This window comes from Clupea harengus, chromosome 6, assembly GCF_900700415.2.
Source record: "Clupea harengus chromosome 6, Ch_v2.0.2, whole genome shotgun sequence".
NCBI classification, from domain to species: Eukaryota; Metazoa; Chordata; class Actinopteri; order Clupeiformes; family Clupeidae; genus Clupea; species Clupea harengus.
The window spans coordinates 12275022-12288297 of NC_045157.1; the positions used below are offsets into that span (position 1 = coordinate 12275022).

Below are 13276 nucleotides of genomic sequence, written 5' to 3' on the forward strand. Positions count from 1 at the left end.
AAGGGTCATCCAAGTTCAGCAGAATTTGTGTGTGTGTGTGCGTGTGTGTCATGTGTGTGTGCTTGTGTGTGTGTGTGCACGTGTGGGTGTGTGTGTGTCCGTGGTGTGTGCATGCGTGGGTGTGTGCGTATGTGTGGTGTGTGTGTGTGTATGTGTGTGTGTGTGTGTGTGTGTGTGTGTGTGTGTGTGTGTGTGTGTGTGTGTGTGTGTGTGTGTGTGTGTGAGTGTGTGTGTTGTGTCTGAGTGTGAGTGGGTTGTGTGAGTGTTTGTCATGTGTGTGTGCTTGTGTGTGTGTGTGTGTGTGTGTGTGTGTGTGTGTGTGTGTGTGTGTGTGATGTGTGTGCACATGTGTGTGTGTGCGTGTCCGTGTTGTGTGCATGCGTGGGTGAGTGCGTATGTGTGGTGTGTGTGTTGTGTGTGTGAGTGTGTGTTTGAGTGTGTGCAGCTGTCTAAGGGTGGGGAGCACACACTGGCTCCCTCAGGTCCTGCCTCAGGTCTCTGTGAACTTAAGATTGAAACAGATCTGAAACGTGGGAGTCAGTGTTTGTTTTAATTCAATAGGTTAAACTGTGGTCAGCACAGCACAGGGGACACAAGAGAAACAGGAGAGGGGGGGGGGGAGATAGAGAGATGAGAGAGAGATGAGAGTATTTGGAAAGAGGTGAGAAAGGAGTTAGGGAGAGAGTTGAAAGGGTAAAAAAAAAAATTACTGAATAACTAAAAGAGAAAAAGAGAGTGGTCATGGAAGGACAGCAGAAAGAGAGAGAATGAGAGAGAGATAGCGCATGACAGAGAGAATAAGAGAGAGATGTCCCTGCTTCACCCTCCCCATCCCCCATCTCTCCAAAGTCTTCTTTGCTGAAAGAGGAGATTGCTCTGTGCACTGCCAGCTTCTCTCTCTCTCTATCTCTCTCTCCCTCTCTCTCTCTCCCTCTCCTTCTCTCCTCTCTCTCTCTCTCTCTCTCTCTCTAATTTCCTGATCTCTCTCATCATCACTTTTTCACAGGCCTCTCTGAAAGCTGATCAACGCCTCTCTGGTCCTCTCTGCTTTTTGTTGCCGTGGTTCCCTGTCATTTTGTCTACATCTGAACAAATATTGAATAAATCATCATTATAAATTGCAGGGTAACATCACTGGCGCTTATGTTGTGATATACTTCTGAGTAATAATACTGGGTACCGAAGTAAAGACACGGATGCGAGCGAATATGGTAGACATCTGTAAACAGTACACTTCTGTGGCATCCTGTCACAGTCTAAAACCAATATCATACCAGAGGTCTGGAGAGACTTCCTATCTGACCAACAGCAGGATTACAACCCACGCACACACACACACAGACACACACACACACACACACACACAGACACACACACACACACACACACACACACACACACACACACACACACACACACACACACACACACAAAGACACACACACACACAGACAGACATGCACACACACACACACACTGCACAGGAACGGGATGAACTGTTCAGCACATTCTGTAGACCACACCAGCCCACCATCTCCACATCTTAGAGATCCAGTGGTCTGAAGAGAGAAAAAAAACACACTTTCCAGACACAAACCTCACTTTCCCTCTTCATTTCAGAGACACAGCAAGACACACACACACAACACACACACATCTCTAACCTGCTGAGTCAATTCCTGCATAGCACAGCAACTCTAGACACACACACACACACACACACACAACTCCTTACCCACACACCTGCTCAGCACCAGCTTCCACCAGGGCTAGGATTCCAGTCCAGCTTCCTCTGCTGATTCAGCTTCCTCTGTTTTGACAGAGAGGAACGAGCCCAGGGAGAGGCTGACCGCAGGACTCAGCTCAGTGCTCCAGCACCTTCATTCACATTCCAGCTCAGTGCATGAGAGCGCCCAGCCATAAACCCTAAAGGTCATGGTGGTACATGGGGCAACTTTTTGTTCAGTTCCAAATTATCAGTTCCTAGGGGTTCTGATTGGATGATTGTGACTAGTTGCCCACTGATGGTTTAAGTTGTCAAAAAATAAAAAAAATTGTTGCCAACAAATATCAATGGTAAAGTGCCTGAACAACATCGCTGAGCAACATTGGCCCTCACCCTGACCTGGAGCAGTGAACACAATGACCCTACACGGTCGGTACGGCTCAATGTCAATATGCATGGAGGGCAAATCACTGACCTAATGCACTGTCTGTACTATGACCCTGCACAGGCTACTTCAGTGGTACTTCAGCAGACTGCACCATAGCTTCCTCTGACGGTCCTGCTACTGCTAAGCTACTAAATATAGCGCATGTAACACACATTATAAAAAGGACTGCATATAGGGCACAATTCCTCTACACCTCACACACACACACACATACACACACACACACACACACACACACACACACACACACACACACACACACACACACACACACACACACACACACACACACACACACACACACACACACACGAAGAGGAGACATCACCAGCAGTGGGAAAATTGAAACAGCAGCGTTCTCCATGGCAACGGCGATGGATGAAACCACAGAGGGAGTATGGGAGTATCTCATCCCTGTGATCACACATCACACACACAGAATGGGAGCGTGAGTAGGAGCGAGGGAGTTACAGGAAGAGAGAAGAAGAAAAAACAGACTGAGAGAGAAGAGAGAGAGAAGAGAGAGAGAGAAGGCCCATAAGGGGTCTGACTGAGACGGTGCGAGACATACTCCAAGGGGAGGGAGAGGGAGAGGCAAAAGAGCTGAAGGGGGGGTGAAAAAGAGCGTGAATCCAAATGACACCGGCGATGTTCCCAGGCGACACTTGCGCTCTAAAAAGGGCTGGTGAGAGGTCCATTTAGAGCACGCCACACACACACCCCACTTTTTCTCCCTCTGTCAAACTACTCAAGCGTTTCATCTCGCCAGGCCGGGCAGCTAAAATTGCGGCCTGGAGGAATGAGCGTGTCTCTGGTGTGGGCAGACAGGCGGAGAGAGAGAGAGAGAGAGAGAGAGAGAGAGAGAGAGAGAGAGAGAGATAGAGAGAGAGAGAGGGAGAGAGGGAGTGAGAGAGAGTGAGAGAGAGAAAGAGAGATAGAGAGAGAGAGAGGGAGAGAGTGAGTGAGAGCGCCGGGCCTCAGTGGACAAGACGCTCCAAAACAGCACATTGGGCAGAGAAGCCACGTCAGACCACACACAGACACAGACACAGACACACAGACACAGACACAGACACAGACACACACACACACACACACACACACACACACACCATCCATATGCTTTGAGTGAAGTTGCATTGAGTTATAAATTTCATTCAGTAAAAAAATTGGCTTGATCTGATTGTCTGTTGTTTTATTATAGCCTAACCACTGACATAGATGCATTAAACATTGACCTAGACTCTCCATACACAAGACTGATCTAAACTGAGTAAAATATTATAGATCAGTACACTGACCTGACAGGAACAACACATACACACACACACACACACACACACACACACACACACACACACACACACACACACACACACACACACACACACACACACACACATATATGTAGAGAGAGAGGGAAAACAAAGAGACATCTCTGTGGCTAGTCCAGCATCTGCTTGTCGTTAGCATATGGCCTCCAGCCAAGGGTGGTCTCCTGGCAAGCCTCAGCAGAGAGCAAAGGTTAAAGGTCACATCCCCAGTCTTACGTTCAGGGCAAAAAACACAGTTAACGTTCAAATGTTGATGTATTTACTGCTGAACATAACAAGTCATTAGCTTCATTTCCAAGACCTTAAAGTCTTTGCCAAAACAAATCTATCAGTCAAGATAAATCTCTGGACCTAGTTGTTGATGTATTTGATGTCTGTATAGAGTCCAGGAAAAGGCTGATAAATTAACAGCTGTTCACCTGTTCCATCTGTCGGCCTAGTTCTAGAGAGAGCTCCTCTGTGCTGTGGGAGCCAGGTTGGCTTTGGCCACGTGGAGTGACCCAAACACATACACCCACAGACCACTGCACAGTACTGGAGATGAGACCCAGACACATACACCCACAGACCACTGCACAGTACTGGAGATGAGACCCAAACACATACACCCACAGACCACTGCATAGTACTGAAGATGAGACCCAAACATATACACCCACACCCAAGCTGCAGCTAAAACAGTGCAGCACAGAAAGAAACCTATGCAAGTCAACATGCCCTGCAGTTTAGAAAAACAAAGAAAAAGGGGAAGACACCTGGCACAGGGAAGTAAACACACACACACACACACACACACACACACACACACACACACACACACACACACACACACACTCATAACACACTAACATAAAAGACAGTTTTCACTTTTCCAAACTCACAGACACTGCCACACACACACACACACACACACACACACACACACACACACACACAGAGAGAGAGAGAGAGAGAGAGAGAGACACACACACACACACACACATACATAGACAGAGGGGGAGACAGTGAGCACATAGCACATGAGAACATCTCATTAAGTCAGTCTTTCCACACAAACGTCTGGCTTAGCATCGGGCAGCTGCAGTGACACACACACTTCCAAACGATTTGTTTTTAAACCAGCTCAATTTGACATGTAATAGCAGTAATTCCAAAATGCTTGTGGGTCGCATTTGATTCAGGTGAGGTGTGTGTGTAATAACAAGGAAAGACTTAACAGAGCAAGAGTGTGTGTGTGTGTATCTTCTCCACATTCCAGCATGCTAAATCATGGCAATTAGATGTCTACTATGCACACGGCATGATATCTGCCAAAGTGAAATCCATGGCCTTGGGTGTGGTATGAAATCAGTGAACCCTTCACAGACTACTCTGGCTTTTTCCATCTGCTTGTATAGCAGATTGAAAAACGAGCTTCTGAGAGAGGTTTTATGCAAGAAAATTCATTAACTTTATTCAGAACATCAAAGAAACATCATACTTTTCCATGCTTATTCTCTATGTCATTATTTAGGGTGTGGGGTGAGAACTTCACTTGTGCTGATGTGTCTCATTCCTGTTTTTTCAGTTCTCTGTTTCTCTTATTCTCTCTCTCTTCCGGTCAAAGAGAAAACAATATCACATTCACTCCGTGCTGTTCACTCGGATCAAACAGCACTAAAGGCTCAGCTCTACTTACAGCTCCCAGCAGGGCTGCCCAGGCTGGGGATGCAGCTCATATTCAATTATTTCTGTCAGATTCTGCCTGTCATAGACCTCATTTCTGGCTCTAGCCTCCACACACCCACCTACATCGTAATGCACAGGATGAAATAAAAAATATTCTTCTCAGGTCAAATCACATTTGGCACAACTCTGATGCACAATTTAAAAACTGCATGTTAAGAGAGATATCTAACAGCAAGCAATCTGTTTTTCTAAACAGGTGAAGCATCTCTCCTTGGGGGCTTTACTCCACTTCCTGGAAACCCACCAATCAACATCTTTAAATTCCAGCCTTCTGTGCCTCCAATCTGTTGACATGCACAACATCATTAGGCTTCTGGCCATCCCCTAAGCCAGGGAAGCTGACAGGGAAGAAGGATTTATGCCAAGGGACGATGAAATGAGAAACAGTTCCCACGTGCCTCACACACATATGTGGTACCACACAGGGATCAATCTAGACTGAGGTAATGCGGTAGAACCACTGTGGCCAAAAAGGAACAAACTAGAAATATTTAAAGAACCATTTAAACAAATGGCACGCTGATAGGTTCCATGTCTACTATATCAAACTACAGCAAAAATGCAAAACGTCTGTAGAATGGATTTGCTGGAATGTGAAGTCAATAACAACCAGCAAATTGTGTTTCCTGTAATGTTCTCCTTTATTTAAGAGATGACTGTCCTCAAACTATAAACAGATTCCATCCAGTCTCCCAGGCGCAGGCAAGAGCTAACCTCTGGGCACATAATCCACCATTCCCTGACAAATCAAAGCCAGGACAGCTTTGTCAAAGCTGAGCCAACTGTTGCTTGGCATGACTGAGCTGAAGTTGTACCTCTGCCAGCAAACTTGTCCCAAACACTGCCAGTGCCCACACATCCATGCAAGAGACATGGGCTACTGAGTCCAGGAAGGATAGGAGAGACCGTCATGAGAAAAGAAAGAAAGCACGCATTTCATTCTTCATTTCTTTTCAAGTAGTCAGTGGTCAACAAACATACATCCTTGTCTATCTTCCTCAAAAGACACTATACACAGACTCCCAACAATATCTGCCAATGGTACACACATATAGTCTAAATGCTGGAAGGGCCTAGTCTATTTACAACATTTACATATTCAGAGGCATATATACACACTTCTGGACCCTTGTTCTGTGGTATGTCTTTATCTAACACAGCCACTAGTCCATTGGGAGCTGCCGTGTCAGAAACAATCTTCTCTCTAAATTCTCCCTCAGTCCTGTTTTCTCCACCCTGCCCTTGAAGCAAGTAAAATCTCACCCTTCCCCTTCAGTATGCCAGAGCGACTTTTCCATGTCAACACTGAACACACTGTGTTGTCACTGTAATTAATGAACTTCAAACACACAAGACTGGATTCAAACCAGGCTTTCATCGAGTTGATGCTCCACCTCATTAGTGTTCAATTTCAATTAAATTAACGATCCCTTTATGAGCCTCCTGGGGAAGAAGCTGCTTTCTCCTGCCAAGATTCTGAGACCTGAATTTCTTCTCTTTATCTTCCCACACTCCCCTACCTTATTTTCTCTCTACAGTTCTATCCTCCCATTTCACTTCAGTTATGTTTCCTTTCCTATCACTCCTCTGTTTCTACATCTCTCTTTCTTTCCATTTTTTATTTAACTCTCTTATTCAGATTGATATACTGGTACAATACACAACAGTAACACATGGTTGTTTATGACATGTTTATGACAGAGAGGAGACAGACAGACAGTGAAAGCGAAGGCGGGCCCTTTTTTCTTTACAGACACTTAGTGAATGTCAGCTTCTACGAAAACATCATGACTGAGACATCCGTCTCTCCCGCAAATCTAAAAATGGGAACATCCATCCAGTCATTCACACAGATACACAACACACACACACACACACACACACACACACACACACACACACACACACACACACACACACAACACACGCACGCACACACACACACACACACACACACACACAAACCCACACATAACTCATCTGTCTAAAATAGTGTTTCCACATGTGTAGGTGTGAGGATCAAGAAGGAACCATCAGGTGACCACAGCCCACCCACACTCTGTTGGGGTATAAAACCAGACGCCCACCGACCAGCTCTTCACTCTACAGGGCTCCACACACACACACACACACACACACACACACACACACTCTCCTCACTCTACGGGGCTCCGGCCATTTGTGCTTAACTCCTCCACTTCTGTTTTGATAGCCAGTTCCCATGGTGCTTGTAAACACTTCACAAGAGGTCGATTTTTGTTGACAGGAAGTAGTAGAAAGTAATTCTTACATTTCAGTGTGACTGAAATATTTGAGCAGTTTGTTTCATCCTAACACCTATCACAACACTACTGGCTAACCACTATGCCATCTGAACGCATTTTCTAACACGTTTCTATAAATCAGCCCTTTATAATTGTCAGACTTTAATCGCACAAGCGACACACCACACACTGCAACACACGTGAATACATGGAGGCGACACAGGACGCACACGCAGGCCTGAGGTCGTTTGTGAATTTAGCTTCTGCATTTATCCCATCCCGGACTGTCCTTCCTCCAGGACCCCAGGAGCAGTGGGCAGTTTTTTTTTAAGCGCCCGGGGACCAGGTGAGATGAACCGTCTGTCTTGGTCAGGGACCGACAAAGAGTGTTCTGTTGCATGTTTTTTCTGTTGGGGTTTTTATTGGAGGAAATCCCTTGTGAACACGGGGAGAACATGCAAACTCCACACAGAAAGATAGCCCACCTGAGCACTGAAGGTCTGGGGAGGACCTGCCCCCCAGAGCCAACAGCGCCCCATGCGGGAATCGAAACCATGACCTTCTTGCTGTGAGGCTGCAGTGCAAGCAGTGCAAGCACCTGCACCACCGTGCTTTATAGGGAGCGTCAGCATGTCTCTGATGCTTCTGTTTCTGTATGCTATAAAAATGTCAACGCCTATTCCAGAGCTTCTCCATCTTGCTCCTGGGGCCTCCCTGCTCTGCCTATCCGCCATCTTGCCCATCTTCCCCTGCTCTGCTCATGCGACTGACCTCACCAGTGGCACGGTTGATAAGTCAGAAACTGCAGGCTTTGCTCATCAAGGGAATTTTAATTGTGCTGATTTCAGTCAGGTACGCTTGGATAGACTGAACATTTTCAGCACGGAGAGGGTTGCGGGAGCACGGTTGAAAAGCCCTGGCCTATTCAATAACCCTTCCACTATTGAGCAGCTCAGCACTGACACAGCTCCCTGGGACTGGCTTCACCTGCTGGCTTCCAGTCACCCTGGTGCCGATGACGTCAGCTGGCTCTTTGATCTGTGTCCACTGCGCAGGTCATGGTCTAGGTCCTCTCTAGGACACCCGTTCATCACGAGAGCCCAGATGCACAGTAGGACTCACCAACACACCCTCAGCTCCACTACCCTTCCTAAAGCTGCGATCATTTACTGATCCCAAAGCTACAACTTATACATGCAAACTCACAATTGAACCCCCTTACAAGATAATAATAGCCTCGTATAGACCTTATTCAGCCTAGGTTCAGCCCGTGATGTTAGGCTCCTATGACAGTCGATCATACTTTCTCTATGCAAATTCACAAGTTGAAGTTCAACACACTACGGTGTACGCAAAGCCTGCACCTGCTTCTGAATTGAGGTCGGTGTCGTGATAGCACTTTTTTGAATGGCATAGCGGCCATGACTTAACTGTGGCAACGGGCGACATGGCATTTCAGCTGTTAAAGAGAAGAAGCGAGAAACATGTCGGTATGTCTTCGTGGCCTACTAGAATGACTTGCTGCACTGGAGAGGCCACTAACCTTCGCCCACCACTATTATTATGGGCACACAGCCGCAAGCTAGGGAGATTCTGCTTTCTGACCACAGGCAGAGGCAAGAGATTGGCTGCCTGGGGGACCAGGATCATCTTACAAACACAGCACCTCTCCGGTATGTGTGAGTGCTTTTAACCACCAGGGTATGCATCCAGTATGTGTGCGCGCGCACGTGTGTGTGCGTGTGTTTGTGTGTGTGTATCGGGCATGTCTCTGCCTGTGTGACCTCTCCGAGTAACCCCTCCAATTGCAAACGGAGTCATGCCACAACAATGCTTGGAAAAGGAAATGCATGATACAAAAAATGCAGGAAATGTGTTCTGGGAAGCACACGCTTCTGGAAGCCCCAGCAAGCCATCATGTGGACATCAGCCTTACCGTTCTTGAGCTCCTGGCAAATCCATGTATGCAAACTATATGAAAGCGATTTATTTTAAAGACAGCCTAATGTATAGCCTACTTCTGAAGAAGGAAAAAATATTTGGTGACATTGCGATTTCCAATAACATTTGATTAATTACTAGGAGCATGTTAAAAGGAGTTACTGCATGTTAATACATACGGGCGTGACAAATTACACTGACTGACATCAGTAGTGACTGTTGAAATACACGAAATAAAACCGGCACGAAACCCAGGCTACTATAAAAATGCCAATTGCAAGATAATTCCAGACATTCAAAGCTTAGTCGTGACTGAAATGTCAATCAAGCAGAGGTTGCACACCACCTCTCTGTTGACAGTCTCCTTCAACGAGAAATGACCCGCAAAGTTCATTCACTTGGACTTGTCACGCTATTCTACTTTCAATTGCGAGAGCGATGCCGTCAAAGGTAAGGCAGAAATCAGTAGAAAAGATAGATAATTGCAGGACTTGCGGATCTTATGAAATGACTCAAAGATAATGCGATCAAGGGTTGAGACACTGAAGTACCTTACAAAGAACACGTTTCTCTACTGCCTAGTTTGACGTGAATGAAAACCTGATTATCTACAAAACGGAGAAAAAACAATGGACTAATGCAACTGTTACTAAAACTAATACACAGCTTATAGACTGGGCGTATGTCAGTCATTCGTAACTGGGAACAAAATATTCTAACGTTACATTATTGCCTGTTTGTCACTTGGCTAGCCTGACCGGCAACCTAGTTGCCAGTAATCTTCAAGGGAATAACGGGTTGGTTGCAGCTTGAAAAATGTCATGTCATAGGCTGAGCAACTTACCACAGTGGGAAATGAGCGTCTGTCTACGTCCTGGAGAGATGCGCTCTGACAAACTGCATTATCTTATTTCTGCAAAAGGTTAACAAAAATCCGTCTCGGAATGCTTACAGAACAACATATCGTGCCTATTAGTGTGCCGACCCGACTGTGTCCTCCGCCATTTTGGTTGTGATGGGGAATCCGTGGTACGCACAGTTTTGTGACGGCAGCAGTGACTCGTCATGCCACTCACTGGTCTAAACTTAGAAGAGAAGAGAGGAGTAGTCAGTTGGCTGTTGCTCTGTTGTGTAGGGTGTCCCTACTCCACAGGTTTCTTATATTCCTATATTTTATGTTACTTCTGTTATGAAATAGGATAGCCTATTATTATCACATATCATGAAAATGACAGAATTGTTAGGAAAAAGCGTTATAAAATTCATATTAAGAATAAAGAAATAATGAAAATAATAAAATAGATGAATGCATAAATAAATATAGCCAGTTAATAAGCTATTGCTCAGAAGAGAGATCCTACACATACCTGTAAAACGAATGACCATACACAATGTTTCTTTGTGTCTCTATTACGAGCATCAGTCATACTGCAAAGTTATTTATAACAGTTTAATCCCATGCCTATAAACTTATCTTCTGGTAGTCCCAATAAAGAGTACACATTCAAATTACATATAACACAGTATATTCATACATTTCTGTCAGGACTTTTATGTCATCCATTGGTCGACCAGGGTGACATGTAAGTTATAGCATAGGCTACTGATGCAATGAATTTGTAATAAAAAATTTAAATCTTTAGGTATTCTTATGATTCCAGTGTCGTACACTGCTCCCTTGTGGAAGTTTTTTGTTCTGCTACATCGACTAAAAAGGTTAATTGTTGATGCCAGTGTCAGTGCTTTTAAACGTACAATAATGTAGGTTGAAGTAAGATATACCGGGACACATTTTTGGCAAATCATCTAAGCACCATTCAATGATAATTTTAATAATCAGCTCCAAAACTCTATCAGTGCAACAAGTCATACTATTCTATGTTGAACCTGAAGCAAAAACAGCAAGAGCTGGTTATGTATCGGATGTCACTGTGTGGACACAGTAAAATGGAACATGTACTCAGCTAAAATGGGCCAGTGAAACTGTATCTTAATATGCATAATTCTAATTAGGGAAATCAAATATTCTTTATTAGATTATTTATTTAGTTACACTGTAATTATACAATGTTGTATGTGTAACTGTGTGGCAGTAAAGTGGATTAGTGGCCGTTACAACCAATAGTCCTTTAGAGTAGCAATACTAAAACTGATCCTATTTAAAGCTGAATTCAACATTCTTCAACCTGTGTGTGTGTGTGTTTTATTGACAATTAAAACCAACAATTAAAAACAGAACAGTCCGTTCAGAAGGTGGACCATTTAGCCCGAAAGACAACAACTTTTCTTGAGCTTGCAGGTTGGGACTCCTGCATGGTTGAAAACCGTATATTAAAAAAACTTCACTGCGTGACTAGTACGGTCAGCCTTGATAGAAGTTAGCCAGCAAGCGGTACAGTGATTGATAGCAGAATAAGGAGTACGATATACAACAAGCTCGCACTCGCAAAAATGTAGGTTCTACCGAGATTTGAACTCGGATCGCTGGATTCAGAGTCCAGAGTGCTAACCATTACACCATAGAACCGCCCTCTATTGGTAGAGCTGAGTCATAAGATTTATAGCAAAGACAAATAGCATAGCTGAGCTTATCTGTTGCTCGATTATGCTATCCAGATTAAACATTATAGTGGGACCTGGGTTTGAACACGATTGCTATTGCAGTAGCCCACAACGTAATCCATACATGTAAAATCTTGTGGATTTTCCGTGAATATCACGAATCCCCCAGTTTCAATTGATTACGGACGTATGCATAAGAATCTTACGGATTTTTGGTTGAAATTGTGTCGCGTGCAATTAGTGTCCAGAACGATAACGCATGAACACACGAACACACACTACGGTGAAGAACAACACATTGAACTTCTGTTTTTATATGCATTACTATGAGAGCAGAGGTTTCCGGTTCGAGTCCCACCATTGGCAGAAATCGAGGTTTGCATTATTTAATGCAAAGCTCGTTTTCATTATTGGAAATCACAATTTGTTTGCATATTACCTTTTACTAACCTTATATTAGTGAGATATGGATAATTCTACATTGAATATTTCAATACCATTATATGCATTTATGACGAGAAGAGTTGACCCCAAGGTTTTCCGGTTCGAAGTCCCACCGTTAGCAGAAATGTAGGTGTGGCATTATCTACTGCAAAAGGTTCAATTTTAAATACTGGAAGATCAAAAATTTGTTTGCATATTACTTTTAATTTACAGCCGCAACAGAGCGAGGTCCCCTGCATCCCACTCAAAGGTGCATGCAGATAGGCAGCCCATGAAGGTGGGGTAGAGCATCGGTGGTGCCGCCGACAGCCAGCCTCCTCACTAACGCAGCGGCCACTCCATCCTGTCTATTCCCAGCCCCTCCTGCACTGTCACAACACTGGTCAGGATCTAACCAACCTCGTTGCCAATGGAGGTCACCCAAAGAACTGTCCCCCTGCCATGGCCAGTCAGCTCCTTTATGATCTGAAATTTGATAACAGTGATGTTTAATATTGCGTACTTTTTAGTGTATGTAGATTAAATACACACATTTATAATAACTGCTTATACTTTATATCAATGTTATTAGCTAACTAACTAGAACAATACAACAGGTACTATAAGCAAATAGGTACAGTCAACAAGTAAACACTGAATGTGAGCATGCTTTGAACAATACACTGCTACACAGTGCCATCTGCTGGCTAATCTTTAGAATGACAGAGTGTTAAGAAGTGGATTCTACTCACGCCAGTTAGTTATTTTAGGCTGAGCAATGCTGCTGTGGTTGACCAGAAAGGCATACTCCTCTCCTGGATGAGGGAGGATGCTGATATATTTAAACACT

The 13276-nt window shown here is 44.5% G+C and overlaps 1 protein-coding gene and 1 non-coding gene across 8 annotated transcripts in view; both read right to left on the minus strand.

The window, feature by feature from the left end:
* Window positions 1-10508, minus strand: part of LOC105899921 (C-myc promoter-binding protein-like) — a 46713-nt gene extending 36205 nt beyond the window's left edge. For 4 of the 7 annotated variants that reach the window (XM_031569020.2, XM_031569015.2, XM_031569018.2 and 1 more), the window contains exon 1: window positions 10286-10508. The gene's annotated coding sequence lies outside the window, so the exon portion shown is untranslated. The remainder of the gene's footprint in view (window positions 1-10285) is intronic. The other 3 variants (XM_031569022.2, XM_031569021.2, XM_031569019.2) reach the window with 1 other exon arrangement.
* A 1388-nt stretch (window positions 10509-11896) lies between these two features.
* Window positions 11897-11968, minus strand: trnaq-cug. Its single transcript has one exon. It is a non-coding gene; the product is annotated as a tRNA-Gln (tRNA).
* Between the last annotated feature and the right edge of the window lie 1308 nt (window positions 11969-13276).